This window comes from Lutra lutra, chromosome 6 (assembly GCF_902655055.1).
Source record: "Lutra lutra chromosome 6, mLutLut1.2, whole genome shotgun sequence".
In the NCBI taxonomy this organism is placed as follows: Eukaryota; Metazoa; Chordata; class Mammalia; order Carnivora; family Mustelidae; genus Lutra; species Lutra lutra.
Window position 1 is genome coordinate 85,075,612 of NC_062283.1, and position 17,014 is coordinate 85,092,625.

General features: G+C 38.1%; 1 protein-coding gene across 14 annotated transcripts in view; it reads left to right on the forward strand.

Annotated features, from left to right (window-relative positions):
- The window catches only part of EYA4 (EYA transcriptional coactivator and phosphatase 4), a 321,947-nt gene that overhangs the window by 44,970 nt on the left and 259,963 nt on the right, over nucleotides 1-17,014 (forward strand). For 2 of the 14 annotated variants that reach the window (XM_047733823.1, XM_047733822.1), the window contains exon 2: nucleotides 16,556-16,617. The exons of the other annotated variants lie outside the window; for them this stretch is intronic. The gene's annotated coding sequence lies outside the window, so the exon portion shown is untranslated. The remainder of the gene's footprint in view (nucleotides 1-16,555; nucleotides 16,618-17,014) is intronic. 14 annotated transcript variants of the gene reach the window in all.

Sequence of the window (17,014 nt, forward strand, 5' to 3'; positions counted from 1 at the left end):
AGAACCTTGTCCAGGTTGCTGTTCTCATCTCTCACACCTGGTCGCAAGAATCTCTAGCTGTGGAGAACTACGGTTCTCAAACAAATACACCCTCATCGCTCCCACCTCATTTCATTGTGCACATCTCTTCTGCCCCTGAAACTTTCTTTTTGACTTCTTTTTCAAGATTGTAGACAAAATGTAACCTCTTTTAGTAAGCTCATCTGTCCTCCAGAGGCTGAGTTGGATGTTTCTTTCCTTTTTGCTGCCAAAGCACCCAGTTTCTACCTTCAGCACAGTACTTGCCACATTGACACATAATAAATTATGTGAATTTAAATCCTGCTCTAGACTGAGAATTTACTGACATGAATACTGACATTTGTCATCTCCGTATCTCCAGTGAGTTGGGGTTAGTAAGTTTCTGTTGAGTAAATGAATAAAGAAAAGGAGGACAAGGGCAGTGATGGTGGCCTTGGATATTCTCTGCCATGAGATTGGGAGCAAAGGGGATAGCTGTGACCGATAGACTGCAGGACATCTTTGAGAAAAACCTCAGGGATTTTTGTATTAACTCAGTAGAATCACAGCTCTGAATCTAGGGCCAGCTTATATGTATGTGTATATGTATATAGAAGTGTATTTATTTCCCATATGACCACTGTGAAGTCGGTGACCCAGTGGATAAGCCCCAAGGATCCTGAAGATCTCTGAAGACACAAGTATTTCATAGCACTTGAAATCTAAGGGACTGGATTCTTTTTATAGCGTAGTGGTTAAGCACAAAGAACATGGAGCCAGGTGGATTGTGTTCAAATCCCAGCTCTGACACTAAAGACTCTGTAATGATAAGGATGTTACTTAAACTGGTTTTGTTTCAGTTTTCTCACATATCATAGAACATACTTTATGAGGCTCTTTCTAGAATTCAATAAGTAAACATATGTGAAGTATTTAGAATAGTGTCTGAATTGAGTATTAGCTAGTATGACGATAAATGTTAGTCTCCATTAGTTGGCCAAAAATGTTCACAGGTTTTTAGAGCTGGAAGTCATTTTTTGGGACCATAGACTGAGGACTAGAAATGGAGTCCCCAGTGGTCCAAGTATAAGTTTGGCATTCTTGGGTGATCTTGGCAAATCTGAGACTGTATCTGGAGAAGACATTAGAGGTGCTCCAAACTGAGCTTTGGCCATCTATGTTACACGGAATTTCTTTTAACAAATACTTCCACATTCAGTAATCTAGAATTTTTTTAAGGCTTTGATTTAGGGTGGTCCTCAACTTTCCTCAGCAATTTTAAGCACATTCTATAATGGCACCCTTATTTTATAATCCTCAGTTGCTTTTCTCAGCCTGAAGGTACCAATTACAAGAATTTGTATACTTTTCAATTGACAATGAGATTGATGGATCTAATGTAAACATAATAAGACAATTTTAAATATTGCTATGATTCTTATCTCTACAGAGACAATAGGTGGTTATAAGCTCCCCTGTTTCTAGAATATATCACTCAGTCCTCGGATTCAGATGTAATGACTGTATAGCAGAGCGGGGCTGAGGGAGGAATGGAAGTTAAAATAATAGGTCCTATTTTTATGGCTTACCAGGAACTGTCAGATGCACCTGTAATAAAAAAAAATGATATTGATATTGATGGTGCGCTTGAATCCCACAGTATATATAGACCAGTATTTCACTGTTGTTGATACACAGTGTTGCATTAGTCTCAGGTAGTTTCAGGCTCTTATTATTGATATTTTGGGCTCAATATATTTTTTTTAACATTTTATCTTAAGAGAAAGAGAGTGAGAGAGGGTGAGAGAGCATGAGACTGGGAGGGGGCCAGAAGGAGAGGGGCAGGCAGACTCCCTGCTGAGCAGGGAGCCCAATGTGGATCCCAGGACCCCGAAATCATGACCTGAGCTGAAAGGAAATACATAACTGACTGCATCCCCCTGGGTGCCCTGGGGTGTGTGTATGTGTGTGGCTGTCTGGTGTATTGTAGAGAGTGAAATAACATCCTGGTCTGCACCCACTAGATGCCAGTAGCACCCTCTCCCAAGTAATGGCTGTCTCCAGACATTGCCAGACATCCCCTGGAAGCAAAATTGCCCCCAGTTGAGAACCCATGACCAAAGCAGATCTTAAGACCACTTGATAGAGAAAAAAAAAAGATTTCCAGGCATCTGCCTGAGAGAATTGTTCTATTTTCAGTCAAGTGTGGAGAATCTTCATACCTTCCTCCTAAGTTTAAATACAAAATCAAACAACTCTCATTGGTCTGGGTTGATAGATAAACTTTACATAGAGGGGATTTACAGATAAGCTTTATACAGACTGACAACTTTCAGCATTTTTTTACCCCAAGAATAATATATGAGTGGGGAGAGCAGACGACTTAGGAAAGTGTATAAGAAGTAGTTATTTGTTTGACTCTCTTTAATATAAGTATTTTTCTATTTTTACTGTTATTTTTGATACATTTTTAATGACAATCACTTATTTTTTCCATAGATAAAAAATTCAGTAATAAGAGACTTTTGTTTATAGTCTTTAGTGTCAGAAAAGGTAAAGTTACTTATAATCGCAACTGCATAAGATGAAAATACTGAGTTGGGAAATTTTCTCATTTGTTCATTTGTGATGAGAAATTTTCAGATGAAATATGTCTTAGCTTTTAGTCTGTACCACAATTTCAGGATCTTGAGTTCAGTAACAGTGGTATAATCTGAAGAAAATAAAAATGAGAATATCCCATGTAAGCACTCCTGTGATGAATTGCCAAATTCAAACCAAGTTCTAATTCTTGAGGTTTAATTTTGAAGACAATTTATCTATGACTTGATCTGTAATTGACTGTAAGTAAACGTGACTGGTCTGAGTACCACCTCTGACCTCCACCTAGTTTAAGCCTATATGAAAGATGTTTGAAGAAACAAAATGGGAACATATAATGTTAGCTTAAAGTGAGAGAGGATAACGTGACCTACATGAGTTTTGGGTTGAATGTGAAAGTTATTTTGAGGTATGAAACAATTGGTATTATAAATATATGATTGTGCTAATACTCATCTGAGGTCTAAACAGTATAAGGTTTTTTGTTATCTCATTAGGAACTGCAAAGATACTTGAAATTCCACACCTACATATTGTCTGATTTAGTGGTTTTACTTTAGTTATATTAGGCAGGTAATCATGTTACCTGGAAGCAGTCAGCTGACCTAGGGATTTCGCATCATTTACTAATTGATGCTTAAGAAGGCAGGGTAGAGGTACTAAATGACAGACTCTGTGTGTCCATCTCTTTCTCTCCTACCTCTCCTTTGGCTTATGCTTTAATTTTTGAAATGTACTTTTAAGAGGGGAAATTGGCTACAAATATAGCCTATTGTTTGTGATCAAAGTGTCTTACTGTTTTCTAAGAGGAGATGAACCTTGCACAGCTACTTGTTAGAAGAGAGATGAAGGTTCTGGGCAACCCCGTGACAGGTGTTGGCCATTCCTGGGGAGTTGGGGGGGGGGTGTAAGTCAGGGGCTTACATCATGAGTTTTCAGACCATGGAGTAGAGTTCTGTTCCATGCATTGACAAGAAGTCCAAAGAAGGCAGAGCAAAACTCAAGTCCCTCCAGATACTTTATGCCTGATGTTGAACAGGAAGCCTGTTCATTGGAGAACAGCCAGCAAACCAGAGGTTCTGTTTTTCTGAAGGAACACTTCTTGGGTTCATAAATTAGGGAACTGTCCTCCTCCAAGAATTCAGGACACATATCTACTTTCTCAGGTTGATTCTTTGTATAGTGGGTCTTAATGTAAGACTTAGCTATTTTTATGAACGCTCTGTGTTATAAAGTACAATTAGGCACTTCCTTTTTTCCTCCCTGAGATACTCTCACCACCTTTGTCTTCCAGTGCTCCAGCTCCCTTAACCTATTTGCCTCTTACTCTTTAGCTGCTTACCTGCACAAAATATCTACTTACCTTTCAAGGCTTAGCTCAGATGTCACCTCCTCTGGGAAGCCTTCCCTAAGGCTCAGGCAGAATTCATTCTTTTCTCTCTGTAATACCATAGCACCGTTTTTGAGGCTATTAATATAAAAGCACATTGTGCTGAGGCTAATTATATGTGAATCTGTCTTCCAGAGAGACTTGAACTCATTGAAGGTAGAGATCCTATCTTTCCCCCACTGTAGTCCCAGTGCCTGGGCATATTGATGGAAATTCACTAACTGCTCTGTTCCATGCATGTCTTAAAAGGACACACATCCAAAGCCGGACAATTACAAAGAAAATCCTGTTTACAGTTTGGGAACTGATTCTTGTTTCCTTATGGTCACGGAAGCAAGTTTATCAGTTATTTTTTATTCGAATTTACTTACAGCTTCCTTTGTACTAAGATATTCTTGGTTTTCTAGAAGAAGAAAAGATTTGTCCAGCATGAACTGGCATTTTGAGTAACCAAATTAAAAGATTCTAGTCGAGGTTTATAGTCTTCGTACTTCTACTTTTCTCCCGAAACAAACTTTGGCCTCTCTGGTTGCTTTCTGCGGAGATACACTTGATGTTATTTTGAAGAATTTTTAACCCTCAGAATTACGGATTTATCTGAGAGGAAGCATGTTCTGTATTCGTCTATGTCAATGTTTCAAAATACAGGGGCCAGAAATCCCAGATGTGTCTGTTAAAGTATGTGTGGCCTTTTGGTGAGAGAAATTAGGTCTTTTTTCAGGCACAATTGAGGAAGGAAAATTTTTTGTTTAGTTTTTAGTGGTTTGTTTTTAGGCATTTTCCACAAAAAGATGAGCAAGAGCCTTCAAAACCACCAACTTGCTTATTTAGGGGGAAAAAAAAAACCCCTCTGTTGTCCAAAAATAACATTAAATTAAAATTATTGTTTCCAATAGTTTCAAAAATTCTGGTTTTATTTCCTTGTATGAGTCACTTCTGAATGCTGTATGTGATTGCACTACAGCGTAAGGAAACATACTTGCTCTGTAGTTTGGTAGGTCGCATTATTTACCAGAAAATCAGATCAGAAGAGGAATTTACCTTTTCAGTTTGCAGCTGGGGGCTGGATTAGAGATGTTAAGTGACGTATTGGAAAAGAGGAAGCTGAAAAGAGGACCTCATCTTGGAGACACCCTAGTGCTCCCACCTCTCTACCTTTTTGCTTTTATTTTCCTTGTTCCTGTCTGACAAGGAGTTGCAAATGCCAGAATTGGACTCCATCTCTGTGTGTCTGGGCCCTGCAGCCCATTCCTTGGGGCACTTTCTGACTGAGCTGCCATAGGCCATAACTCCGGATGTGGACATGGGGAGTAATAATAATTCTTGCCTCTTGCCTCGTGGAGTTGTAGGGAATAATTCAGTTCGTGTAGGGAAGACACTGAAAATACCCAGAATATATTTTAAATTGTTTTCTTTGAAGAACCTGCTGAGTGTATTTAATATTAAAAAAAGAAGCCTTCCTGCTGCTGAAGCAAGATTTTTTAAATCAACTTTTTAAAAGAAAAAGTAATTTATATAGTGTGTAACACATTAAAACAGATATGATAGAATTTAACTTGAGGGCAGTGACTGGAAGAGGGAAGTAGAGAGGCTTCTAGAATGCTGATAATAGCATATATCTTGGTCTGATTGGTGATGGGGGGTGCTTATTTAATATTTATCAGCAGTCTACTTTTGATTTGTGTATGTGTGTATGTCTTACAGTAATAAAAAGATAAAAAACCTAGATGTATTTTAAGTAAAAAGTGGATGTCCCTCACTTTATTCATTTTATCCATATTCCACAAATCAGAGTTATTCGTTATACTTTAGTGCACTTCCTTTCAGATTCTTATTTCTGTGTATGTATGAATGTAAGAACTATGTGAGGGTGTAATTTATTTTTATTTTACATTTGTTTTTATTTTGTTACGCTGTCTTAAATGTTTTCCCACATCAGTACATACAATTTTGGATACTCCTATTTAATTTATGTGTATGTTTTATAATTTAACTGTTCCCTTCTTGGTGTATTTCTGGGTTGCTTGCAGTTTTTTACTATTACAAGGAATGTTGCAGTGATGATTTTTATATAACTTTCTATTTATCCAAAATTCCTATGCATAAAACTTTAGACATCGAATTGATAGGTGAAGGAATATGTGTATATTGCATAGATTGTGCCAAAATATTTTTCAAAAAAGTTATAACCTCTTGCATCCCTATGATATGCTTGCATGTTTCTCATAAAAGCCACAGGCGAAATTTTATGTTCAATTGAACATGATAATTATTTGTGCTTTGATTCGTAAGAAGGCTTAAAGTAAAATTCCTTGAGACTCCTACACTAACTGGAAGAGTTCACTGATGAGAATGAATAATTTATTAACGTCATATATATCAAATCTATGTTATATATAGTTAATATCTCATTTAAGAGTTGTTAGAATCAAGTTATAAGAATAATCATTTTATATATTCATAGTTCTTAAACTAATTGGTAGGAAAGAAAAAAAAGTACATGTCATATTTGTGACATGTTTTCATATAGTACCATAAATATTTATAGGAATTACTAAGAGAAATGGCTCTAACTCAGATGTTGTTGATGAGAATTTATGAGGAATTATGTATTATTATTCTATTAAGAGCTAACTATGTGTGAGGACAATTCTAAGCACCTTACATATATTACTATAGTTTTTTAAAATGTAGGTAAAAGGGAAGCCTGGGTGGCTCTGTTGGTTGGACGACTGCCTTCGGCTCAGGTCATGATCCCGGAGTCCCAGGATCGAGTCCCGCATCCGGCTCCCAGCTCCATGGGGAGTCTGCTTCTCCCTCTGACCTTCTCCTTGCTCATGCTCTCTCTCACTGTCTCTCTCTCAAATAAATAAATAAAATCTTAAAAAAAAAAATGTAGGTAAAAGGTATAGACATTGTATGGTTATTATAAAAGAGATCACTCCAGTCTGAATATATATTGATAATTATTACTATAGATCAAAATATTGGCTGTCTTATCAATGTACTAATTTGTACATCTGTGAAATGTTATAATCTGTTTAATGTGAAATTTAATGTATCAAAATCTAGAGAATAGCTATTCAAGAACTGGCTAAAGTAATATTAAAATGAAGTGTATTAATCCGTTGACTTTATTGTAGAGTGTTCTATGTAGTAGAAAATTCTGTCTCTGGAATATTCAGGTCTTACAGTTTCTGGTTAATTAAGATTCTGGTTAACCTTTAATGATTATCTATTGCCTTAAGAGTAATCCAACTCAAAACAGCTAACTTATTCCTCTAGCATTGGATAAGTATGGCTATCAATTTTTGTGGGTTTTTTTCCTGCAGAATTTCCTGTTATTCTAAGGGATTCAATAGGACTTATGCACATAAAACTGAAAATTATATTACTATGGGGAAACTGCTCTGTGCCTTTGAGAAGGAACTCTCTTGCTAACTTAAGTACTATATGTGTGTAGAATAGCTAACATTTTCCTCCCAAGAAATTTCATGTATGCAGTTAAAACACTCTTAAATTGATTAAGGATTTGTTATATATTTCCAGAAGCACTCAAGAGTACTTTTATGGTTATAAAAGTAGAGTGCATTAGAATGCAGAAACCAACGAATACGCTAGAGGCCTTCAAAACCATGCCCAACATTCCTGACTGTACCATATAAACATGTGGGGCAGCCTGGAAAAACAAAACAACCCCCCCCCCAATATAGGTAAACCTATGATGATAACACTTCAGCTGGCTTGAATATTAATTTGATACTTCTTCTGTTAGAAGTAATTTTTATGACTTAGCAAATGGAATGGAGAAGTAATAAATATCACTGGTATTTATTTCTCAAGTATCATTTTACATTAGATTTGACTAGTTACCTTTATACTTTTTGGAAAGCGTATTATGCAACTACCACAGTATTTTGCCTATTAATCAGGGAAGCTAAAAAGCATTTTATAAATGTTGAATCAAAACCTTCACTGCAGTGAGGGAATTGAATTTCAAGCAATATACTCCTTTTATAGGGTGAGAAACTGAAGTATGGAGAAATTACAAGGTTTTCCCAAAGCCGTACATAGAGTCATGGCAGGCATGGAAATGTACGATTCTGTTTGCCTGATTCAACCTTCAACTTCATGAAATTGAAGTTATCTGTTTCCTGACATGTGCTTTAGGTGTGTTTCCTTATTTACTTATTTGTTAATTTGCTTGTCCATTCACTCATTAATTTATACATTATGTAAGAATCCATGGTTTTGCAAGATACAGTCTTGATGTAGGGAGTGTGAATAATGTTTGGATTTATAAATCTTAAATTTTTTTTAAAAGAAACTTACTATCTATATTTTTTCATGACCATGAAAGAGAAATTAAGGCACTAAACAATAAATTGGATCGTCCAGGTGTGGGCCACAGAAGTATCTTTGGGAAGCAGTGAAGCTTCTTTAGGAGCTAATATAGTTTGTTCAGGACTTGAACTAGAACTTGACTGCAGCCCTACCTGGGCCTGGAGTGCCGAACGCTGGCCAGAAGAAACCACACTACCCATCAGGAGTATGGAAAGGACGGGTGTTCGCATCTCTACAATCTCATTGATCATTTGGTTTGGTCAAGAGGGGGGCAAATTATTCTGCTTCTCTGTCATTTTCTGGAGTTTCACGTCTCACATTTTTAATTCTTATTTATTATGATCTTTATCTTACTAGTTTAACCAGTTTTTTTTTCCCCCCAGCTTTTTTCACTCTTTTTTCCTCCAAGCTGTGAGAGTCCTATTTACAGGAAATAGTATTTCTCTGGGTCAGATCTCACTTCTCCTTGGTTGAACAGCTGCCACAAGTGACTTCAAAGGAGGAAAGTCTCCGGTCCCTTCCCCCAGCACAGTACCCTATAAGAGAGAATCCAGATAATACAGGGATGCCATCTGCCCTCGACCTCTTCTACAGAGTTTAGTGGGCAGTTTTTTTTGGTTGGTTTGTTTGTTTTCTTGTTCTTTGCTTGCAGCCCTGAGACTTAGGACTCAGACTTAGCTCCAGCTTTATGGCTCACCAGCTCTTTCCTGGGAAGAGTTCTTTCCCAGGAGGCTCCTCAGGCCCAAGAGCACTTGGGAGCCTAACCCATCGATTCTACAAACAAGCCCAGGCACGTCCAAGTTCTGGGCAAACCAAACTTCCCAGCAGCTTAAATGTTAGTCTTTTCTCTTTTTAAAATTTCCTGGAGAATAATTTGGTTTTCAGCAAACCAGCAAACAAACAAAATCCTAACGTCGTTCATTCTCATTGCCTTGAAAATTTATTGCCACTAATTTTCATTTCAACCAACTGGGTATGGATGTGATATTTGCTATACATTAATGCTGATCTGTAATAATTTAATGTCAATTTATAATTGAATGGTCTAAAAATAATGATGCACTATGACCTAGTTCATATCTATCTTCCATTTAATGCATTTTCTAGGCAATTATGCATTCCCAGCAACTGTGGCTGAGTGAATTCTCCCATAATCCCTGTTGGGAAACAAGGGCTTTTTTTTTATTAAAGATGTGGTCTTATTAACTAGGGGTACTTAACTTGAGGAAAAAGGATTTAGGGGTGACGTGAATGATTGTGCTCTCTTAATATCTAACAGCCTGCCATACATATTAAAGCAGGATTCAGCTTATGCTTTATGGTTCTGGTAGGTAGACTAGAGTGGAAATTCTGAAAGGTAGATGTATTAACTAATATGTAAGGAAACACTGAAAGAAGGAAAGAGGGAAGGAGGTGGTTCAGTTCCCTGGAGCTAAGAAGCTTCAAATATTCTATCTGTAGACACATATGATCACTCTGTAAATAAACCCCACTTATTTCTATATTCCTTATGATCTCGAGACAAAGAAATAAGACCCTATAGATTCCATTCATATTCTCTTTCTAAGTTTCTCTTGAAGTCAGAACATACAAGGAAGCACAATATAGAATTGAAAAAAACCAAATTTATTCAAGATATTATTTTCTGAATTCTTATATCTTTAGCCCTTAAGAAGTTCTTGGGTTTTTAGAAGCTATCATGCAGTTTTTTGTTAATGTGATTCTACTTTGAATGCAGTTATGAAGTCAGTGGAATGTCTTTATTCCCTGACACCAGAGGGGGATTTATTGAGAGGGAAGAACGTATTCAAACTTTGGATCCAGCCTTAATTAAAACTCTAGATAAAAATTTCAAGTGTCCCAAATTTTAGGAAGGCAGATACTATCATATATAATTAAACCCCTGACTAATATTCACTATAGACAGAATTCAAGCAAGTAATTTGGCTTTAGGTAAATCAAATTTACTGTCATATTTTGTATCTCTCATGTTTACTTTGTATATATTGGATTCTGCATGACCACACTCCCCACGCCCCAAAAAAGATGACTCTCAGTTGTCACACTGATTCCTGAGAAATTGGTGATATGGAAGAAATGAGAGAAAAATACATGTTTGCATTGTTACTGATTTTTGTTACCATTAATTTCACTCAAGGGGCTACATACTTCCTGAGAATTTTTGTTTATTTATTAGTTTCTATCTTCTACTTTGCAAATTGTTTCTTTAGCTAAATCTAATTTGCTATTTAACTCATTCATTTCTTTTATAAGATTTCAGTGCATATAGTTTTAAAAAACATTTTTTATAGTTCTTTCCCAGATTTGTGTATTTATTTTTCATAGCGGGGGTTTCCTTCAATATTGTTTCTATTCCTTCTATATCTTTGTTTTAAGCATACTTCTCTTTTTCAGATTGTCCTATAATCTCAGATTTTGGATCCTAGTTTCTCTGTTGTTGCAGTTGCTGTTTCTGCGGCATTTTGTTTCCTTACGTAGTTTATCGTTTTTGATGAATTTCTCTCTCAGAATCCTTTCTGTCCTGTGGGATAATTTTGCATTTACTTCCCCTGGAGTCTGAGGATTTCAGGCCTCTGGATCAGTCTTGATTTTTAGTTTTTTGGTTTGAGGTTTCCATACCAGAGAGGCAGTAACAACTTAAAATTTACATTTGAGTAAGACTGAGGTTTTGATTTATCTCAAGTAATTATTTTCTTTATAATAAGTAATTATTATTTCTTCCCAATGGCTCCATCATAGACAAGCTTCCTTGCTGAGTCAGATGGTGGGCTGAGTTTTCTAGCCCTCCTTCAATAAAAGAGACAGAATTCTCAGACTTTCTTTTTATACATTGCCTTTTGCTTTTGTTTCCTGCCCATCTCCATAAGTGAAATTAATGACAACTAAAACAATAACACACAAAGAAAAAATATCTTTTACTTTCAACTTTTCCATATGATACATTTTTAGCACCGTGTGATACCTGCAAATCATATTTGCCTTAGGAGTTATATTCACATATTTTTTATATCCTATTGATTTGTCTTTATGTTATCCTGCATAACCACCTTTTTTCCAGGTGTCTTTCAGCCATCACATCAGTCCAGATTCCCTTGATTTCTTATCTAGATCACTACAACAGCCTTCATGTTGCCCCTTAATTTTCATTACTATTCATCTTGTTTTTCAGAAATCCAGAGTAGATGTGTTGCTGCAATTTTATGACATATGTCATCCTTTGTTTGCATGTTAGTGATATCAAAATATAGTAACAGCAATTGCTATTACCAATATCTAGCTCCTCACCCTTGCTTTCAAATTCAAAACTTCTTTTCTGAAAATATTTTCCCTTCTCTTTCACCCACCCATGTATAATTCTGTTACTGACAGCATCAGTCTCTCAACACTAAAGAAACCAGCCACAACTTTGATGTTATATAGAATGACAAACTAAAAAGGGGTAAATGGTAATAATGTAATTAAGATATTGTTCATTTTTACAAACTTATGTTAAGTTCAGAGAATTGGCCAAAGACTGGTGACTTTTGGCTACTCTCTAAACATAGGCAGTTAATGCACTTTCTGGAGATCACTGATTAATATAATATTCTTGGTAGAGCAGAATTTAAAATCCTTACATTTCCATAAGAAATTACATAGATAATACTTCACTGTACAGTAAACATATTAAAATGTTTTAATTGATTACATAGGAAGCAAATAAAGAAACAGAGATCTTCATCCACTCTGTCATGAGTAACCAAATGGGTTGTATTTTTGAAACACATGTTTTCATTTAATCTCAACATAATACAAAATAGGTATCATTATTATTCCTATTTTATGTATGAAGAGAATGATATTTAGAGACACTCATGAACTATCACAAGGCCATACCATTATCCAGTGAAGAAGCAAGGACTCACATGCAGAACTGCTTTATCCAGAAGTATTTGGAATCACTAAATTTATATTCCCTCTAGCAAAACTATCTTTTCTACCTCTCAGGTTTCAAGAGGGGAATACTAAATTTAGGAGATGTATTTTTAAATTCTCTCAAAGTGCAACAGATTTTCCTCAAGAGAGGCATAAAGTCATCAGACGTGTGTTAAGTAATACATAGGGTCAATATATTCTTCATCAAAAAAGTTTCGCGGGTATGGAAGAGAGGCTTATGGCCAAGAAAACAGACTATTTCTGAGAAAGGGCTCAAATGGTTTTCCTGCCAGGCTGCAGGATAAGCAGAGCTAGATGAACCATTCCAGGGTACACAGAAAGCTCGGCAGGGTAATTGTGACATCTAGGTTGGGAGGAGCGACAGAGGCAGCCCGTGAGCCTTCAGAGTCTGCCTGAGTATCTGGAGGGTAACAGAAGTTGCTCAAGCCCAGAATCCCTTCAGAAGTTCCTCTGGGACTGTCCAGTTATAGAACTGGGTCGGCATTTTCTAGGATAACTAGCCCACCAGCAACAATGTACAAACACAAACAACATAAAACAAACTTGGCTGGCCTTGCTTGTCAGAAATCAAGGGATCATAATTTATAATTCCAGGAAGATGATTGCCCCCCAAAATGAACCTATCACTAATGACCCAGGTGATTAGCATGAAATTGAGCTGGTTATAATTTTAGCATGAGAAATTAACCCCATTCTTCTAAACATTTTGCTTTATATGGACTATTTTGCGAAGTTCATGCTCTACAAAACAGGTCAGAGGAGCTTGGCATCTGGTTTTTAGTTTGGTTTCATTTTAGGAGATGGAAGCAAGGCACATTGCTCATTACTGCTTACCCTGATCTGTCCCTTGGATACCTTTGCTGTTTTCCTTTTGCACAGGTAGGGAGGGGTGTCACGTGCATGGTCAAAGAATGCCCATGTCCTCCTCTGAACAGTGAGCTGTAGAATTGGAGCTAGGTGTCGTTGGTGCTGTTGGCTTCCCTCTCTGGCATGCTGCTTGACCTGTTGGAACCAGCTGGTGCCTGTCTTAGCTTCCCAGACCCATTCGTAAAATTTTGAGGGCAGTGTAGGTGACTTGATGTGCAGGATGTGAAAGCGATGCCCTCTTGACAGTTGGAGTCCAGTTATAATATCTGAATAATGTAACGATAATGTAAGTTGTTTGACTTCCTCTACAATTTTAGTTTTATGTCAGGCAGTATACTTAATAAGGGAGGGAATTTAATTGAAGACTCTTGAGGATGGCTCAGGGAATCCAAGGAAGAATTGAACAGCCAAGCAGCAGGAAGGGCACAGAAACAGTAGAGACTTCAGGAGTAATAAGATCCAGGTCCTTAAATTCTGCCAGGACTTTCTTGCCATCTTGTCTTTTGCTACTACTCTTTCTGGGTCACCTCTCTTCTGTCTCTCCCTAGCAGACCCAAGTTTGTTCACAAGTCTGTAAAGAATGCCAAAGCTGTTTTTTTTTTTTTCTTTTAAGATCTTATTTATTTATTTAGAGCATGAGAAGGCAGAGGGACAGAGGGAGAGGGAAAGGGAGAATCTCAAGCAGACTCCACACTGAGCATGGAGCCCAACATGGGGATAGTATCACATGACCCCAAGACCTTGACAGGAACCGAAACTGAGAGTCAGAGCCTTAACCAACTGAGCCACCCAGGCACCCCAAGCATGCCCCAATTTAATGCCCCAGAGATTTTGCCACTAAAGGAGGACTAGCCTGATCCTTTCCCACACACTCATCCTAAGCAGTAGAAAGGGATTGTGATGCATCGTTTGATACAAGTAATTTGGTATGACTTGGAAGGAACTGTGTAGTTTAGTGGGTTAGGTGCGAAATGTTGGCTGTGGATCAGTATATTTATAATATAGCCTCATGTGGGCAAAGAGTCATTTTGTATACAATACGTTTGCAAAAATGTACCTGCCTTTGAAAACCTGTAAGTCAAACAATAGATTAGCTCTTCTGGATGACAAAACGTAATGGAAGGACACCCTCCCCTGGCCCAGGAAATTCTGCCCATGTACGTAGATTCTTCAAAGCCCCATCTAAGTTTAAAGGGGGCCTTGTCTGTGGTTATGGGTGGGACTCTCCATATGCCTCCCTCCACTTGTCAGGGGTCTGTATTGGGGTTGGAACCAGTTTGGACAGCCATATACAAGGTTGTCTTCCACTTTCCCTCAGGATACCGTAGGCATTTGGCATGTGGGTGGGGCCTGTAGTCTTTTCCCCACTCCGTCTTCCTTTATACTATCGCAGAGCCTGTACTGTGCACACGTCCTCCCAGGAGACTACTGTAGTCCTCTCTGTCGGCTGCAAGGCGCTGTGGTGAGTGTGTCCATGGTGGTAGGATGAGGGAATGGCAGGCAGCCAGGAGGAGAAGGAAGGTAGAGCTCTCCTTCAGAACTCCCTCCTGGGACAGGTAGTGGCCCCAGGGAGCAAAGGCAGCAAACTAGTGCTTCTCCTGCATGGGATTCTGCTAGGCGCTGCCCCAGCTTCAAGTAGGACTGACTGAAGAATTTCTGGCTCATCCTAAAGGAAGGGTAAAGATCTACTTTGTTTTAAGAGAATCCAATTAGATCTCTACTCTGAAGTATTACTCTGGCTGCACTGCAAAAAGTCAAGTCCATGGGGCGCCTGGGTGATTCAGTTGGCTAAGCGTCTGCCTTTGGCTCAGGTTGTGATCCCAGAATCCTGGGATCGAGTCCCGCATTGGGCTCCCTGCTCAGTGGGGAGCCTGCTTCTCCCTCTCCATCTGCCTACTGCTCTGCCTACTTGTGTTCTCCCTCTTCCCCTCTCAAAAATAAATAAATTTTTTAAAAATATAGGAAAAAAAAAAAGAAATAGAAGTCAAGTCCAGGGGGCCACTCTGGAGGAAGGACACCCCCAGGAGGCGCTTACTCTCCGTCTGGATGAGGGCCATTGATGGCTTGAACTACTATGTTAGCCATGAGGAGAGAAACGTGGAGAGATTTGAATGAATGCTATGAATGACTGAGAGCATTTGGTCACTTCTGGAATTGGAGAGGAGTGGGCAAGGAGTCTGTGACAAAGCCCAGGGGTCTGGCGTTAATGACTCGTGAGAGGCTGTGCCATGTGTGCCGCCGTCCAGAGCTGTAGTATTCCCGTGTGCAGCCTCTGTCCCTGTCCTGTGCCAGCCCTGGTGCAGAGAGCCGCCCCCTCCACGTTGTTCATGTTTATTCTGCCAAAGTGTGCTGGGACAATCTCCTTTTCACTGAGGGTTTGGTTAGAAAGATCAGTCGAGAGGGTGAGAACTGGATCATGCAGTCTACAAACTTCTCAAACATCGCTCAACATCTTCTTTTTCTCTTTGCTGTCTCCACCACCTGGACCAGGCATCTGCCCTGTTCTGTTTCTGAGAATTGTTTTATAACTGGATATCAGAATCTCCTTATGTATTTAAACTATGGGAGATGTTGGTTTTTTTAATTCTAATTTTCTAAGACACAGGAGTTTATAGCTCACTTTCTCTAAGGCAGAGTTGGAGAAAAGGATATCATCCATTTACTATGTATTGAGAACCTGACTGCAGGAGAAAAAAAAAAAAAACCTAACATGGAATGGGTGGGGTTGTTATTATTCCTTTTTAAATTCACCTTTTTCTGGGGGAATGGCCTTGAAAGAGAGCTGGGAACTAGATTATTACCTCATAAAACAGCACGAGGTTATTGTTATTCCTTAATTTTATATCTTTATTATGAAGTAATACTTCTTTTACTTGATTTGAAGAGCGTTCTTGTCTTTTTCTCATATATTTGTGAAAATGAAATGTTAAAAAAGATTTAGCATAACAACCATTGCTAAATTATGATGTAAAATAATACTGTGTCTGCAATTAACCTAGGTAGTTTTATTTGGTTCAAGAATATAAAATCACTGGGCTCATAATATTTTAGTACCTTAGTGTGTTTGGCAAAAAAAGAAATTCATGTTACCATAAAGAAGTTAAACTAAGTAACAATCTCAATTTTAAGGAAACATAAAGCAAAGTATTATGTTGTAACATGGAACATTAATGCAAATAGCTCCCCAACTGGAATGTTAAGTAGATTCTCAGTGGGGGGTTAACAAAAAGAAAAAAAAAGGCTGGCTTTTGCTTAATTCTCTTATGTTCCAACATCTCTTCTGAAGCCTTAATTTTTAATTTCACTTGAGTTATTACCATTGTCCTGAGATGGTGGTCCTTTCTAGAAAACAGTAACTTCTTTCCTAATGATCCATATCCTTATTTTAATTGTTAGGTATCCTTTCTGGAAATACTACACTTAAACCTTGATGACATCTTAAAAATCGTCTTAGTGTGGTAAGTATAGCTATGTCATGGGTTGAATTTGGAGCCCCTAAAACATATGTTCAAATTCTGATCCCCTCACCTGTGGAAGTAGTGTCTTTGCAGAAGGAATCAAGTTAGAATGAGGCTTTACTGGAGTAGGGTAGGTTCTAATCCAGGGACTGGTGTACCTTTAGGAATAGGAAAATTTGGATACAGACGCATACACACACAAGAAGGCCAAGTGGAGAGATGGGTGGGGAGAATACCACTGACTATGGAAGCAGAGATTGGAGTGATGCATCTACAAGCCAAAGGATGCCAAGGATTGTGGGCAACACTAGAATCGAGAAAAAGACAAGGAATGATCCTTTTCTGGAGTCTAGAGAAGGAGCATGGACTTTCCAGCACCTTAATTTAGGACCTCTTG